The 15150-nt window shown below is 45.0% G+C and overlaps 1 long non-coding RNA gene across 2 annotated transcripts; it reads right to left on the reverse strand.

Moving 5' to 3' along the window:
* Positions 1 to 554: 554 nt before the first annotated feature.
* Positions 555 to 8520, reverse strand: LOC107966913 (uncharacterized). 2 transcript variants are annotated; one of them, XR_001706970.3, is made up of 3 exons: positions 8389 to 8520; positions 2364 to 2642; positions 555 to 1023 (listed from the first exon to the last, which is right to left on the reverse strand). It is a non-coding gene; the product is annotated as an uncharacterized LOC107966913 (long non-coding RNA). The 2 variants fall into 2 exon arrangements; XR_001706971.3 differs by lacking the exon at positions 8389 to 8520 and adding an exon at positions 7243 to 7415.
* Between the last annotated feature and the right edge of the window lie 6630 nt (positions 8521 to 15150).

The following is a 15150-nucleotide window of genomic DNA, read 5'->3' on the forward strand; positions in this document are numbered from 1 at the left end:
TTTCATGTATTTTGAGGCACTGCTTTTGGTGCATATGCCTTTAGAATTGTTATGACTTCCTGGTAGATTTAATTATGGGTATGTTAGAGCTTAAGACTACCATTTTGTTATTTGTTTTCTGTTTGTTTCCTCTGGTTATCATTCCTTTTTCTCTTTTATTGTTACTTGAATACTTCTTAGTATTTCATTTTGACTTATTTATAGTGTTTTTGAGTGTATTTCTTCATAGAGTTTTTATTTTGGTTATTTCAATAGACATATGTGACTTATCGCAGTCTGCTGGTATCAATGTTTTGCCACCTTGAAGGACATGTGGAAACCTTTCTTCCATTTAGGTCCCTTATCTTTCTTTCTTTCTTTCTTTCTTTTTTTTTTTTTTTTTTTTTTTTTTTGAGACAGAGTCTCACTCTGTCGCCCAGGCTGCAGTGCAATGAAGCGAACTTCCGCACCCTAGGTTCAAACAATTTTCCTGCCTCAGCCTCCCGAGTAGCTGGAATTACAGGCATTCACTACTACACCCAGCTAACTTTTTGTATTTTTAGTAGAGACGGTATTTCACTATGTTGGCCAGGCTGGTCTTGAACTCCTGACCTCAGGTGATCCACCTGCCTCGCCCTCCCAGAGTGCTGGGATTACAGGCATGAGCCACCGTGCCTGGCCCCTTTCACAATGTTATCTTGAGCATCAAATAATGCTATAATTTTTGTTTTGATCTTCAGATTCTTAAAATAAAACTCACATGAGAAACGATGGTCTATGGTTTGTACTCATATGCTTCGTTTTTATGTTGTTCTTTCTTATGCTCCATGGCTCCTTCTTTTATTATTTCCTTCCTGCTGAAGGTCTTCCTTTAGTCAATTTTTAAGGATAGGTCTGAAATTAACAAATTCTTCTAGCTTTCCTTCATCTGAGAATGTCTTTAGTGCCCCTTCATTTTGGTAAAATAGTCTTGCCAGATAGAGATTGTGGTTGACAGTTCTTTTCTTTCAGCACCTGAAAAATGTTGTACCAGTTCCTTCTGGCCTTAAATATAAAAAAGATTTATTACGACAATATATCTTTTATAAGAGGTTATGTCACCCATGGTTTCAAATAAGAAATCCACTGTCAAACCAAACACCGCATATTCTTACTCACAGGTGGGAATTGAACAATGAGAACACATGGACACAGGAAGGGGAACATCGCACTCTGGGAACTGTTGTGGGTTGGGGGGAGAGGGGAGGGATAGCATTGGGAGATATACCTAATGCTAGATGACGAGTTAGTGGGTGCAGCACACCAGCATGGCACATGTATACATATGTAACTAACCTGCACATTGTGCACATGTACCCTAAAACTTAAAGTATAATAATAATAGTAATAATAAGAAAGAGTAAAAAAAAAAAAAAAGAAAAAAAGGAAATCCACTGTCATTCAAATGGCACTTGTAGGTAAAATGTCATTTTTTTTTCTGGTTGTTTTCAATATTATTGTCTTTAGTTTTAATAAGCTCAATTATGATGTGTCTTCATTATTACATATGTATAGATGACCTGTTGGCCCTGTTTCTCTGGAGAACCCTGAATCTTACATGGTCTATGAGCCTAGAATATTTTGTTGTGCCAGAAAGTATAGAAGCCCTAGAAAACTGATTAGGGCAAAACAAAGGACCCAGGATCCAGCTTGATGAGGCTCCCACTGGCCAGATCTGAGATAATCTGAGCATAAAAATGAATAATGACAGGATTGTAACCCGGTGACTAAGAACAGGATACATGCTATCATTTTAAGTTATAAAATGAATGAATGAACATTCTTTTTTACAAGGAATGGTGTGGAATTAGAAAACCACCATTTTGTAGCCACCATTGGAATAATTGATTCAGGCAGAAAACATCAATGGATGTTCAAATCATTAGATGGAAGTTAAATGAGAAATAGATTTATTTATATGAATTACTTTTTAATTTTAAAGGGGAAAAAAGATACCTTTACAATGGGAAAATCTGGCAGATACTACCATGATATTGAATGAAGGTTAGTAACATGAGTAACAAGACAAACCAGCATCATGTTGATGTCCTGAGAAGAATACAGCACCATTCCTGCCAGAAATGCATGGCCCAAATCTAATCACAAAGGAACATCAAACTCAAGTAAAACACATTGTACGGAACAGTGGCCTGCACTCTTCAACGATGTCAAAAATCAATGTTAAATTAGATAATTATATTATGGTTATATAAGAGAATGTCCTTGTTTTGAGACACAGGCTGAAATGTTTGGAAATGGTTGTGATATCTGCAAGGTATTCTTAAATGTTACAAAGAGAGAGAGAGCGCGCGCACAATAGAGCATAGGCAGGACAAAAATGTTACCTGATGACTCCAGGCAAAGGGTTTTTGGAGGTGGACTGTGTTACTCCTAAAACCAAGTGTGTTCTGCCAGCTCAGGGATTCTGGGTTGCTTGGATTTTTGAAACAAACACACACTCATCAGAGGGCTGTAAACAGTGCAGGTGATGCCTGAACACAGCTGACTGCTATCTTGGTTTAAAAATGCAGACTCTGGAGCTGGATGGTTGAATCTCTATTACACCGCCAATTTGTGTGATCTTGGTCAAGTTCATTGACTTCTTTAGGCTTCAGTTCCCTCATCTGTAAAACAGTATGAGAATAGTCGCTGTGTTCTAAGATTGCTTTGAAGATTAACATGAGTCGGTAATATCTATAATGCTTATAAGGGTGCCTGGCACACAGTAACGATGAATAAATGCTAATTATTGTATTTACTATTAGTAGTAATTGGACAGGCAGCAAAGAAGATCCTTCAACTTTCTGTCTCTTAATGGTCTGAAACTTCCATCTGTTACTATTTAAAAGAATTTGGGTAAGTCCTCGTACAGAAAATGAGTCTTTCTTAATTTCGGAATGATGGTAAAACATTGGGTTTTAGTCCCACCAGTATTTTCTACCTGGAAAGGAACTGAGCCAGCTGGGTGGGCAGTACAGAAATGGAAGGAGGGAGTAGGGAACTGATCCTGCCTGCAAAGACAAAAGAACAAGGAGACCCTGGGGAATGCAGAACCTGGCACCATTTTTCTTCAACTACCATGAAAATAGCCAGACTGCCTGATACGGTTCGGCTGTATCCCCACCCAAATCTCAACTTGGATTGTGTCTCCCAGAATTCTCACTTGTTGTAGGGGGGACCGAGGGGAAGGTAATTGAATCATGGGGGCTGGTCTTTCCCATGATAGTCAATAAGTCTCATGAGATCTGATGGGCTTATCAGGGGTTTCCACTTTTGCTTCTTCCTCATTTTCTCTTGCCACCACCACGTAAGAAGTACCTTTCACCTCCCACCATGATTCTGAGGCCTCCCCAGCCATGTGGAAGTTCAAGTCCAATTAAACCTCTTTTTCTTCCCAGTCCCACGTATGTCTTTATCAGCAGTGTGAAAACAGACCAATACACTGCCTGACACTCTTTGATGAATAGTTTTTGCATCAAAGAGTAAATTGGGAGTAAAATAACAGAAGATAAAAGCAAAATATTTTGGAACCAAAAGAAGAATGCCTAAGCTATGCTCAGTAGTACATTCATAGTTTTAAATGGCCTTAAAATTTAAAAGAGAGAGTTTCATGAACCATTATGCTTACATCTTGGTTCTTCCAAAGTGCTGCTAAAGTCTTAGCCTGCTGCAATGAGCACCTGGGCAGGTATGTGAAATACTCCACCTTGGTAGAGATAACAGAAACATAACCTTGACCTTCCCATTAAAACTAAAGGGAAAATTCGACTGAAGTTTTCAAGTAGTACCCTTAAGGAATCACACATAGAAGGTACTCAATAAATATTATAGCTTGAATAAATAAAACAATGCCACTGAGAGCCTCAAGGGTCTGGAGTACTCTCAGATAACTGGCGTATTAGTTAGATGTTGCTCTGTAACAAACCACTTCAAAACTTAGAAGTTACCCAGCTGGAAATTTCCTTTCTCCCACTGAAGATGGGAGCCAATTTTAGGGGCCTAAAATAGTAACCTTTTATTATTTCTCATGAGTCCACAGGACGATGGGGCACTTCTGCTACTCTGGGCTGGATGTGGCTGATCTTAACTGGCTCATCAGTGATCAGCCAGTGGATTGGCTGGGCCTGGCTCATCTCAGATGACTTCAGCCCTCCTTCCCATGTCCTGCACATCCCTTCAGCAGGCTAAGCTGGGCTTGTTCTTATGGCAGTGCCAGAGGTCCAAGAAATGAGTGAAAATGCACATGTGCTTTTCCAAGCCTCTGATCCCATCCTGCTGGCCAAAGCATGTCACAGCATCAAGCCCAACATCATTTTGGGAGGGCCCTACTTAAACGAATGGCAAGAGTGATATATGAAAAATTGGGCCAATTTCTGCATGAATCCTCTATGATTGGGAATCACGTAGATAAGTGTTTTGGGACAGTTCATCCAAATGACAGACGTAAAATAATGAAATGTGAAATGACAGACATAAAATAATGAAATGTGTGGCCATCTCCTTACCACAGTTGATTCTAACCCAGTTGTTGAATTATTTGCCATACCTCACTCAGTTCAGCATGGCTATCAGTATGATGCACCCTTCTATGTCTCTGAGGATTTATAAGAGATCTAAATTTTTTAAAAAGAAAGAAACTGGACTGCCATCCAACAGTTCACAAAAATCAATTTCAGATATATCAAAGACCCAGAGGTAAAAAGCAAAATTTCAAAGCTTTCAAAATTAAATGGGGGTGGGGGAATCTCTTAATATCCTTAGAGTAGAAAAAATTCTTTAAAAAGACACAAAATGCACTATCTATATAGGACGCATTTTCAAATCTAGCCATATTGAAATTGATGATTTTTGTTAATCAAAAGTTACCTCAAAGGGAATGTTTTTAAAAGTCATGATATGAGATAAAATATTTGTAGCACATGTAACCAACAAGTGACTAGAACCTGGGTACATAAAGAACTCCTGTAAACAGTGTTGTGCTGGAAGATGTTTAACAACTGACTCTCAGGCCCTAAAAGTCCTTATTTTTAGCATTTGCTTGTTTCCAGGATATAAACACTTCCATGTGGCCAATTTCAAGCCACTAAGGTAAGGTCACCAAGTAGGGCCTTGGAGATAGATGGTCGCAGTTGGCTCTCACAAGGCAGGTATAAAGGCTGCAGCACAAAAGTCAACATGAAAAACAAAACAACCCAATCGGGGCCAGGCACAGTGGCTCAAGCCTATAATCCCAGCACTTTGGGAGGCCGAGGCGGGTGGATCACCTGAGGTCTGGAGCTTGAGACTAGCCTGACCAACATGGAGAAACCTCATCTCTACTAAAAATACAAAATTAGCCAGCGTGATGGTGCATGCCTGTAGTCCCAGCTACTTGGGAGGCTGAGGAAGGAGAATCGCTTGAGCCTGGGAGGCAGAGGTTGTGGTGAGCCGAGATCATGCCATTGCACTCCAGCCTGGGTGACAAGAGCAAAACTCTGAGGAAAAAAAAACCAATAGGAAAAGTGCAAAAGACTTCAGAAGGCTTTTATGAGGGCTGTCTTAGTTCATTTGTGTTGCTGTGAAGAGTGTGGGTGGTTTATAAGGAAAAGAGTTGTATTTGGCTCAACGTTCTGTAGGCTGTGCAAGAAGCATGGAGCTGGCATTAGGCAAGGGCCTCACGCTGCTTCCACTCATGCCAGAAGGGCAAGGGAGCCCATGTGTGGAGATCACTCGGCAAGAGAGAAAGGCGAGGAGGTGCCAGGCTCTCGCTAACAAGCAGGAACGAATAGAGTGAGAACTCACACTCCTTCCCCATGGAGGGCATTAAAGTATTCATGAGGGATCCGCCCCCATGACCCAAACACCTCCCATTAGGCCCCACCTCCAACACTGGGAATCAAATTTCAACATGAGATTTGGAGGAGAAAAACAGACAATATCAAACTATAGCAGGGGCATAAAAGAAAACCTAAATGGACAATAAAAACCTGAAAAGATGCTCAATCTTGTAACTGATGAGGGAAATGCAAATTAAAGCCACAATCAGATACATTTCACACCCTCCAGATTGACAGAAGTTAAAAAGTTTGTCAGTTTGGGGTTGGTGATTCGGAGCTGTGGAAGCTCTCACCCACGGCTGGCGGAGCCTGTGCTAGTACAAACCACTGTGAGAAGCAGTTTGGCATTTCCTAGAAGAGGTGACTGTGCACACCCTACGACCAGCACTTTCATTCCTGTAAATGTAAACGTGCCCTAGGGAAACTCTTGCCCATGCACCCCGCAGGACACACAGGGTTCGCGGGAGGACCATTAGCAATGGGAAAAAATGAAAACAACCCATGTGCCCATCAGCAACAAAATAAACTATAATCTCTATATATGATGGAATACAATTTCACAGCAGTAAAACTAATGAATTGTGGCTACAGGTATCAATATGGACAAATCCCAAGAACTTCATGGAGAGAGAGAGCATCACAAAAGAATAAACGTCACATAACTGCAATACTATAAAGTTCCTTATCTATACTAACAAATACAGGGGTGTTTATCAGCAAACTCAATTTGGTGGTTGGAAAGAGGGGCAGGAGAGCAAGAGGGGTATGATCTGAGAGTGGGGCAGGAAGAGGGGCTAATCCATGCGACTGGAAATAGTTCGTTCTCAAACTGGGTGTGAGTGTGGAGGTGCTCACTGCATTGTTGCTGCTGAGACATACGCTTGCATTGGATAGATTCTTCCACGTGTGTATTTCAAAATTGGCTTCATCACAAGGCTTGTGGGGGAGTGACAGAGCAGTGTATTAAGTGTGACAGCTGAGGAAAGCCCCAGCAGCAGGGGAGAGAGAGAGGGGCACATGTTGTCACCTGGAGGTGGGGTGGTTGCGGGAGAAACCTCCAGGCTACAAACCGAGTTGCGAATCACAGAGGGACTTAGGCCGGGAAGGGGCAGCACGGCGCCCTCCAGGCAGAGAAGCAGCCCCGCGGCCACCCTGATGCGGCGCGGACTCCTCCTGTCCAGTTCTCTGTCACACCTGCTGCCTGCCCTCTCGCCAACCCCTGCATACATGGCCCGCATATCAGAGGCGGACGAAGAAGCGGCCAGAACTTAGCCAGTCTTCTTCTTCATCTTCCTTCCTCCTAGTAAAACACACACACACACACACACACACACACACACACACACACACACAAATGGGCATTAGCCTTTCCTCTGGTCGTGCCTCTATTTCAGCTTGAGATTTTCACCTTTCATCGCAAGGGTCTTCGCGGCAGAACGTGGCCGTCCCCACAGCCGTCGGGGGTTTCGGGTTGGATCCCGCGTTCGCTCCGCTGCTTGGCCTGCGCTTCAGCCTCTAGCGACCCAGCGGGGGCGCGACTTCCGAGCCGCCTCCGCCTCCCGCCTCTACCGCGGGGCCGGGGCGACCCCAGGTCTGCACGGCCGACCGCTGCGTCCAGAGAGATGGGGCCGAGCCTCCCTGCGGAGCAGAACCGTGGGACGGAGGGCGGTGGGCTCCGCAGGGAGGGGGCGCAGTCCGGGACAGACCCCAGCACAGGCTCCTTCCACCCTCCCGGGACAGCTCCGAAATCCCAGCCCTACGCCGGAGCTGCGGCTTGCAAAGCGCGGCTGGGCCTTAGGTCTTGCCCCCAGTTTCCTATGCCCTAGGACGTCCCCTTGGGGGCCAGCCACCCCCAGCCCGCGGAGGGAAGAGGGGCCCTTCCTTCGCGGACCGAGGGCGGCAGCCTGTGTGGGGATACCTGCGCAGGTGCAGCCCCGGTGAGAGCTCCTTTCCAAGAAAGAGGGACATTCATTTCCCTCTCCAAGGTAGCAGCGTTGAAAGGCTTCTCCACAGCATTACTCAGTCCAACTAATGATGGGAAAAGGAGGGAAAAACGAGGGCGCCGAGCCGCAACCGCTTGCCTACCTCCACCTAAAAAGCAAATACAGCCCGAGTCGCCAGTGACCCTGACTCAGGCGGCCGCGGGCGTTCCCCACGGCAGGACCTGGAGCCACACCCGGGCCCTCGGGGCTCCATGGCAGCGCGGCGGCGCCTCCTTCGCGGAGAAGCCCCACTGCCAGGAGAACCACTGCCGTCGGGAGACGACGTCTGTATTTGTAGGGAGTGAAAGGAGGCGCCGAGTCCCCCACGTTTCATCGCAGGGTCTTCGGGGCAGAATTCGGAGACACCTGTCACGATGGGAGCAGTCAGGGCTTTCCTGGTTTTGGGGCCTCTGGCTTAGGTGGGCTGGCAATGCCTCTCCTTTCATTCCTGATAAACATGCTGGGCCGGAGCACAGCGGCCATGGGGCTGTTTCTTGTGAGCCACGGCTAGTTCTAAACTGTACTGATTTGGACACCTGCCACCAGATGAGAAATTAGTAAAATGTGGTTACCAGGGGATTGCTTCTCTGCTCTAGCTGTGAACGGGGTCCTTAGCGGCCTGCACCCCCTCGCCTCTCCAGACTGAGACCAAAGACTTCCGCGCCACCGTCGGCAGCTCGCGAACTTAGACTTCAGACCGTCTGCCGCACTGCAATAGATAAAGAGACCATGGTGGGGATACCTTTTAAATGATTTAAATGTGTCCTTCCTTCTGCAGCACACACACGTCCTCCTGAACTGGACACCTGGCCAGGCCAAGGAAAAAGGAGAAGCTCTTTTGTAAGGTGGCAGGGACGCACCCCCTTAGCTAGAGACAGGCTTCTAGGTGGCTCGCCTTCTACTGGTAGAACATGTAGGGTTATCTGCTAAAGTGTGGGACCTGCTACATTGAAGCCAATCTTCTCTGAGCAGGACTCAATTTATTTTTTTCTTAATTGCAACACATGAAAATTTTAGGTCACCAAGAAACACTAGTCAAAGGGTTTCATTTTCTCTTTATGGCCTATTTATTACAATTCAGAAGAAAAATGGCCAACTAGAAAAAAATATGTAACATGTATCACGGACTGTCAAATGTCTTTTTTTTTTTTTTAGACAAGGTCTCACTCTGTGACCAGGCTAGGGTGCAGCGGTGTGATCTTGGCTCACTGCAGCCTTGAACTCCCAGGCTTAAGCAATTCTCCCACCTCAGCCTTTTGCGTAGCTGGGACTATGGCATGCACCACCACACCTGGGTAATTTTTGTATTTTTTTGTAGAGACCAGGGTTTCGCCACGGGCTCAGGCTGGATTTTTTTCTTTATATATAAGAAAACTTGGTGGAGACGGGGTTTCGCTGTGTTGGCCGGGCTGGTCTCCAGCTCCTAACTGCGAGTGATCTGCCAGCCTCGGCCTCCCAAGGTGCCGGGATTGCAGACGGAGTCTCGTTCACTCAGTGCTCAATGTTGCCCAGGCTGGAGTGCAGTGGCATGATCTCGGCTAGCTACAACCTCCATCTCTCAGCCACCTGCCTTGGCCTCCCAAAGTGCCGAGATTGCAGCCTCTGCCCGGCCGCCACCCCGTCTGGGAAGTGAGGAGCATCTCTGCCTGGCAGCCCATCGTCTGAGATGTGGGGAGCGCCTCTGCCCCATCTGGGATGTGAGGATCGCCTCTGCCCAGCTGCGACCCTGTCTGGGAGGTGAGGAGCGTCTCTGCCCAGCAGCCCCGTCTGAGAAGTGAGGAGCCCCTCCGCCCAGCAGCCGCCCCGTCTGAGAAGTGAGGAGCCCCTCCGCCCGGCAGCTGCCCCATCTGAGAAGTGAGGAGCATCTCCGCCTGGCAGCCTCCCCGTCTGGGAGGGAGGTGGGGGCCAGCCCCTGCCCGGCCAGCCGCCCTGCCCGGGAGGGAGGTGGGGGGCGCCTCCGCCCAGCCGCCGCCCCATCTGGGAGGTGGGGGGCGCCTCTGCCCGGCCGCCCCTTCTGGGAAGTGAGGAGCCCCTCTGCCCGGCCACCACCCCGTCTGGGAGGTGTACCCAACAGCTCATTGAGAACGGGCCATGATGATGATGGCGGTTTTGTGGAATAGAAAAGGGGGAAATGTGGGAAAAGATAGGGAAATCAGATTGTTGCTGTGTCTGTGTAGAAAGAAGTAGACATAGGAGACTCCATTTTGTTCTGTACTAAGAAAGATTCTTCTGCCTTGGGATGCTGTTGATCTATGACCTTGCCCCCAACCCTGTGCTCTCTGAAACATGTGCTGTGTCCACTCAGGGTTAAATGGATTAAGGGCGGTGCAAGATGTGCTTTGTTAAACAGATGCTTGAAGGCAGCATGCTCGTTAAGAGTCATCACCACTCCCTAATCTCAAGTACCCAGGGACACAAACACTGCAGAAGGCCGCAGGGTCCTCTGCCTAGGAAAACCAGAGACCTTTGTTCACTTATCTGCTGACCTTCCCTCCACTATTGTCCTATGACCCTGCCAAATCCCCCTCTGGGAGAAACACCCAAGAATGATCAATTAAAAAAAAAAAAAGAAAACTTGGCAAAGGATATGGACAGACAGGAAATCCAGCTGGATCTTCAGCATATAAAAGATGCTCTACCACACTGGTAATAAGAAAACTATACTTTAAAACTACAAGATACTATTTTACAGTCTCAGATAGGCCAAGTTCAAAAATGAGGAGAGTGGCTCGTGTCTGGGAGGCTGTGGGGTCTGTGCTGTCACTCATTACTCTCCTTATGCCCCCTGGGGAGATGGCATGGCAGGCAGTTTACCTTCCAAAGGTAACAGTTCACACACTCTTTAACAAAGCAATTCTGCTCCTTTGTCCTACGGACTTGCTTGCATATGAAATGGCCTGCCAGTGAGAATGTGCACTGCAACGTGGTTTCCAGTAGCGAATATGCAACCAATCTACATCTCCATAAATAAGAGATGGGTGAGATAGTGATGCATTCACAGAACCATGAGTAGCCATGAAAAAAATGAGTGTCTTTATATGAACTAATATGCAGAGATCTCTAAGAAATATTATTAAAGGAAATGCAAGGTGCAGAACTGTGGGTACACCTACCACTAATGTAAAACACTAAAAAGCATTGTGTAAGGATATAAAAGAGGTTGCTCATAGTGTTCCTTCCAGGGAAAGAAAATGGGATGACTGTGGGAGAAGGGTTGGAGGAGATTTAAATTTCACTTTCAAATTTTTTGCTGTGTTCATACTTTGTCTGTTCAAAAAAATTAACAAATAAAAATGCATTTAAAAATTAGAGGCCAGTATTACCTACAGTTTCCAGCCTTCTGTGTAAAAGCAGATGTATTCACATTCTCCAGAGAAACAGAACCTCTAAGGTATCAATATTTCCATATCTCTATATCTGTCTATATATACAGATTTATTACAAGGAATTGGAGGTTGAGAAATCCAGACCCCAGGCAGCAAATAGTGGTATGTGACTTGCCTTCATCAACAGAAAATGCTGGAAGTGATGTTTTGGGGTTTACAATTCCAGTCTTTAGAGAATTGTTAGCTTCTGCTTCTCCTCTTCTAGAGTCCAGACAAGGTAATGTGTTAAACTGTACTGAGACAGCCATGCTGTGAGGAAGCCCAAGTTATCCATATGGAGAGAGAGACAACATAAGGGAGCACTGAGGTTCTAGACTTGTGGGTGGAGACTTATTGGACCCTCTAGCCTAGCTCAGCTCCATATATGTAGTCCATGCCATGAGGTGGAGCAGAAGAGCTGCCCAGCCATGCCCTGCCCAAACTCTCAACCCACAGAATTGTGAGAAACAATAAATTGTTGTCTTAAACCACTAAATTTTGGAATGTTTTGTTGCATAGCAATAGGTTTGCCCCTAACATACTGGATGTCACAAGGTGACAATTCCTTTACAGGGACAGCTGAGTGACCATCCCATGGGAAACAAATATTTGCATTCCTTTATCATGTTACTGAGGCGACATCTAACTGTATCCTTCTTTTTACCTTACGTGAGACACTAATGGGTGGTTTTCTCCTTGATCTTTTACAGAAGCAAGCACAGCATCAAACAGCAAGGGGCTTCTAATAGGGGATTTGCAGATGGCCAGCCTATCTCAGAATAGGACACAAAGATCTTGGGGTACCTTGTTTAGGATTCAGACAGTAGTCCCTGTGAATCCTATATAGTTGCTATGAAAAGGAAAAATTGGCTTCTCAATTTGAGGTCAAAATGGTGGATAGGAGGCAGGACTAGCAGCTCCTACTCAGACAGAGCAGCACGTGGAGATTCACATCATGAACTACCTCAAGAACATACCAGGAAACCTGAGAGAATCCACAGACCCCTTGAAGGAGGTGGATTGCCACTGCAGCCTCCATGGGACAGCTGAGGAAACTGCCAGTCTGTTTGCTTTCTCACCTGGAAGGCTTGTAGCCTGGGGCAAGTTCTCAGCCCTGCTCACTGGCTGCCTGGAAATAAACTGAGTGCTGTTGGGGGACCACGGTGGGAGTGAGATCAGCCTTTTGGGCTGTGGGCTGCATGGCAGCTGGGTGACGCCTGTGGCTGCCAGCTTTCCCCCCCTTCCCTGGCAACCTGTGTGATGCAGCAGAAGCAGCCATAATCCCCTTGGTAACATAACTCCATTGGCCTGGGAACCACACCTCCACCCCCTAAAGCAGCAGTGGCAGGCCCGGCACAAGGAGAGTCTGAGCTCAGACATGCCTAACCCTGACCAGACCTGATGGTCTTTCTCTACCTGCCCTGGTAACAGAAGACAAAGGACATAATCTCTTGGGAAATCTATGGCCCTGCCTACCACCTGACCTTAGGGCAAGCTTGTATCCTCCCTATACTACTGCAGCTGATGTGCTCTTAAAAGCACCACCTCCTGGCTGGAGGCCAACCAAAACAAAACTAGCACCTTTTGTTGTTGTCATTGTTGTTGAGACAGAGTTTCGCTCTTGTTGCCCAGACTGGAGTGCAATGGCATGATCTCAGCTCACTGCAACCTCTGCCTCTCAGGTTCAAGCTATTCTCCTGCCTCAGCCTCCCAAAGTAGCTGGGATTACAGGTGCCCACCACCATGCCCAGCTAATTTTTTTGTATTTTTAGTTGAGACGGGGTTTCACCATGTTGGCCAGGCTGGTCTTGAACTCCTGACCTCAGGTGATCCACCCGCCTCGGCCTCCTGAAGTCCTGGGATTACAGGTGTGAGCCACCACGCCCAACCAAAACTAGCACACTTAATAAAAATACAACCAAGGACCCTCACAGAATCCAGGCACTGGTATCCACAGCTGAGAGACCTAAAGACGGATCACATCACAGGACTCTTTGCAGACACTCCTCAGTACCAGCCCAGAGGCTGGTAGCTCTTCTGGGTGGCTAGATCTAGAAGAGAAATACCAATCACTGCAATTTGGCTCTCAGGAAGTCCTATTCCAAGGGTGTGGGGGAGAGCACGACATCAAGGGAGAACCCCGTGGGACAAAGGAATCTAAACAGCAGCCCTTGAGTCCCAGATCTTCCCTCTGACATAGCCCACACAAATGAGAAGGAGCTAGAAAAACAATTCTGGTAATACAACAAAACAATGTTCTTTAACACCCTCAAAAGATCACGCTAACTTACCAGCAATGGATCCAAACCAAAATGAAATCCCTGAACTGCCAGAAAAAGAATTCAGAAGGTCAATTGTTAAGCTAATCAAGGAGGCACCAGAGAAAGGTGAAGTCCTACTTAAAGAAATTTTAAAAAATGATATAGGATATGTGATAAACATCATAAAAAATGATATAGGATATATCATATAAGATATAGGATATATGACAGGTTTTCCTTCATACGTTACCTGATACTTTTGCCTCATAACTCTTAAGATTCTTTCCTTCATCTTGACTAGATAATGTGATGAATATGTGCCAAGGTAATGATCTTTTTGTGATGAATTTCCAAGGTTTTCTTTGAGCTTCTTGTATTTGGATGTCTAGGTCTCTAGAAAGGCCAGGGAAGTTTTCCTTGATTATTCCCTCAAATATGTTTTTTAAACTTTTAGATTTCTTTTCTTCCTCAGGAATATCAATTATTCTTATATTTTGTCACTTAACAAAGCAAGCAAGAGTAGCTATTCTTACATCAGACAAAACAAACTTTAAAGCAGCAGCAGTTAAAAAAGACAGAGACATTATATAATGATGAACAGACTAGCCCAACAGAAAAATATCACAATACTAAATATATATTCACCTAACACTGGAGCTCCCAGATTTATAAAACAATTACTACTAGACCTAAGAAATGAGATAGACAGCAACACAATAATAGTGGGGGACTTCAATACTCCACAGACAGCACTAGTCAGGTCATCAAGACATAAGGTCAACAAAGAAACAATAGACTTAAACTATACCCTAGAACAAATGGACTTAACAGATATTTACAGAAGATTCTACCCAACAACTGCAGAATATAGATTCAATGCATCAGCACAGGGAACATACTCCAAGACAGACCATATGATAGGCCACAAAACAAGTCTCAACAAATTTAAGAAAATAGAGATTATATCAAATACTCTCTCAGACCACTGTGGAATAAAATTGGAAATCAACTTCAAAAGGAACCCTCAAAACCATGCAAATACACAGAAATTAACCTGCTCCTGAATGATCTTTGGGTCAACAATGAAATCAAGATGAAAATTAACAAATTCATTGAACTCAACAATAATAGTGAAACAACCTATCAAAACCTCTGGGATACAGCAAACGCAGTGCTAAGAGGAAAGGTCAGAAGTTCAGAGTGTTAAATGCCTACATCAAAAATTCCGAAAAGGCACAAATAGACAATCTAAGGTCACACCTCGAGGAACTAGAGAAATAAGAACAAACCAAACCCCAACCCAGCAGAAGAAAAGAAATAACCAAGATAAGAGCAGTACTAAATGAAATTGAAACAACAACAACAACAAAAAATACAGAATATAAATGGAACAAAAAGCTGGTTCAAAAGATAAATAAAATTGATAGACCATTAGGGAGATTAACCAACAAAAGAAGAGAGAAGATCTAAATAAGCTCAATCAGAAACGAAACAGGAGATATTACCACTGATACCACAGAAATATAAAAGATCCTTCAAGGGTACTATGAACACCTTTACACGCATAAACTAGAAAACCTAGATGAGATGAATACATTCCTGGAAATACACAACCCTCCTTGATTAAACCAGGAAGAAACAGAAACTCTGAACAGACCAATAACAAGGAGTGAGATTGAAATGGTATCTAAAATGTTACCAACAACAA

The sequence above is a fragment of the Pan troglodytes genome, chromosome 8, assembly GCF_028858775.2.
Source record: "Pan troglodytes isolate AG18354 chromosome 8, NHGRI_mPanTro3-v2.0_pri, whole genome shotgun sequence".
Lineage (NCBI taxonomy): Eukaryota > Metazoa > Chordata > Mammalia > Primates > Hominidae > Pan > Pan troglodytes.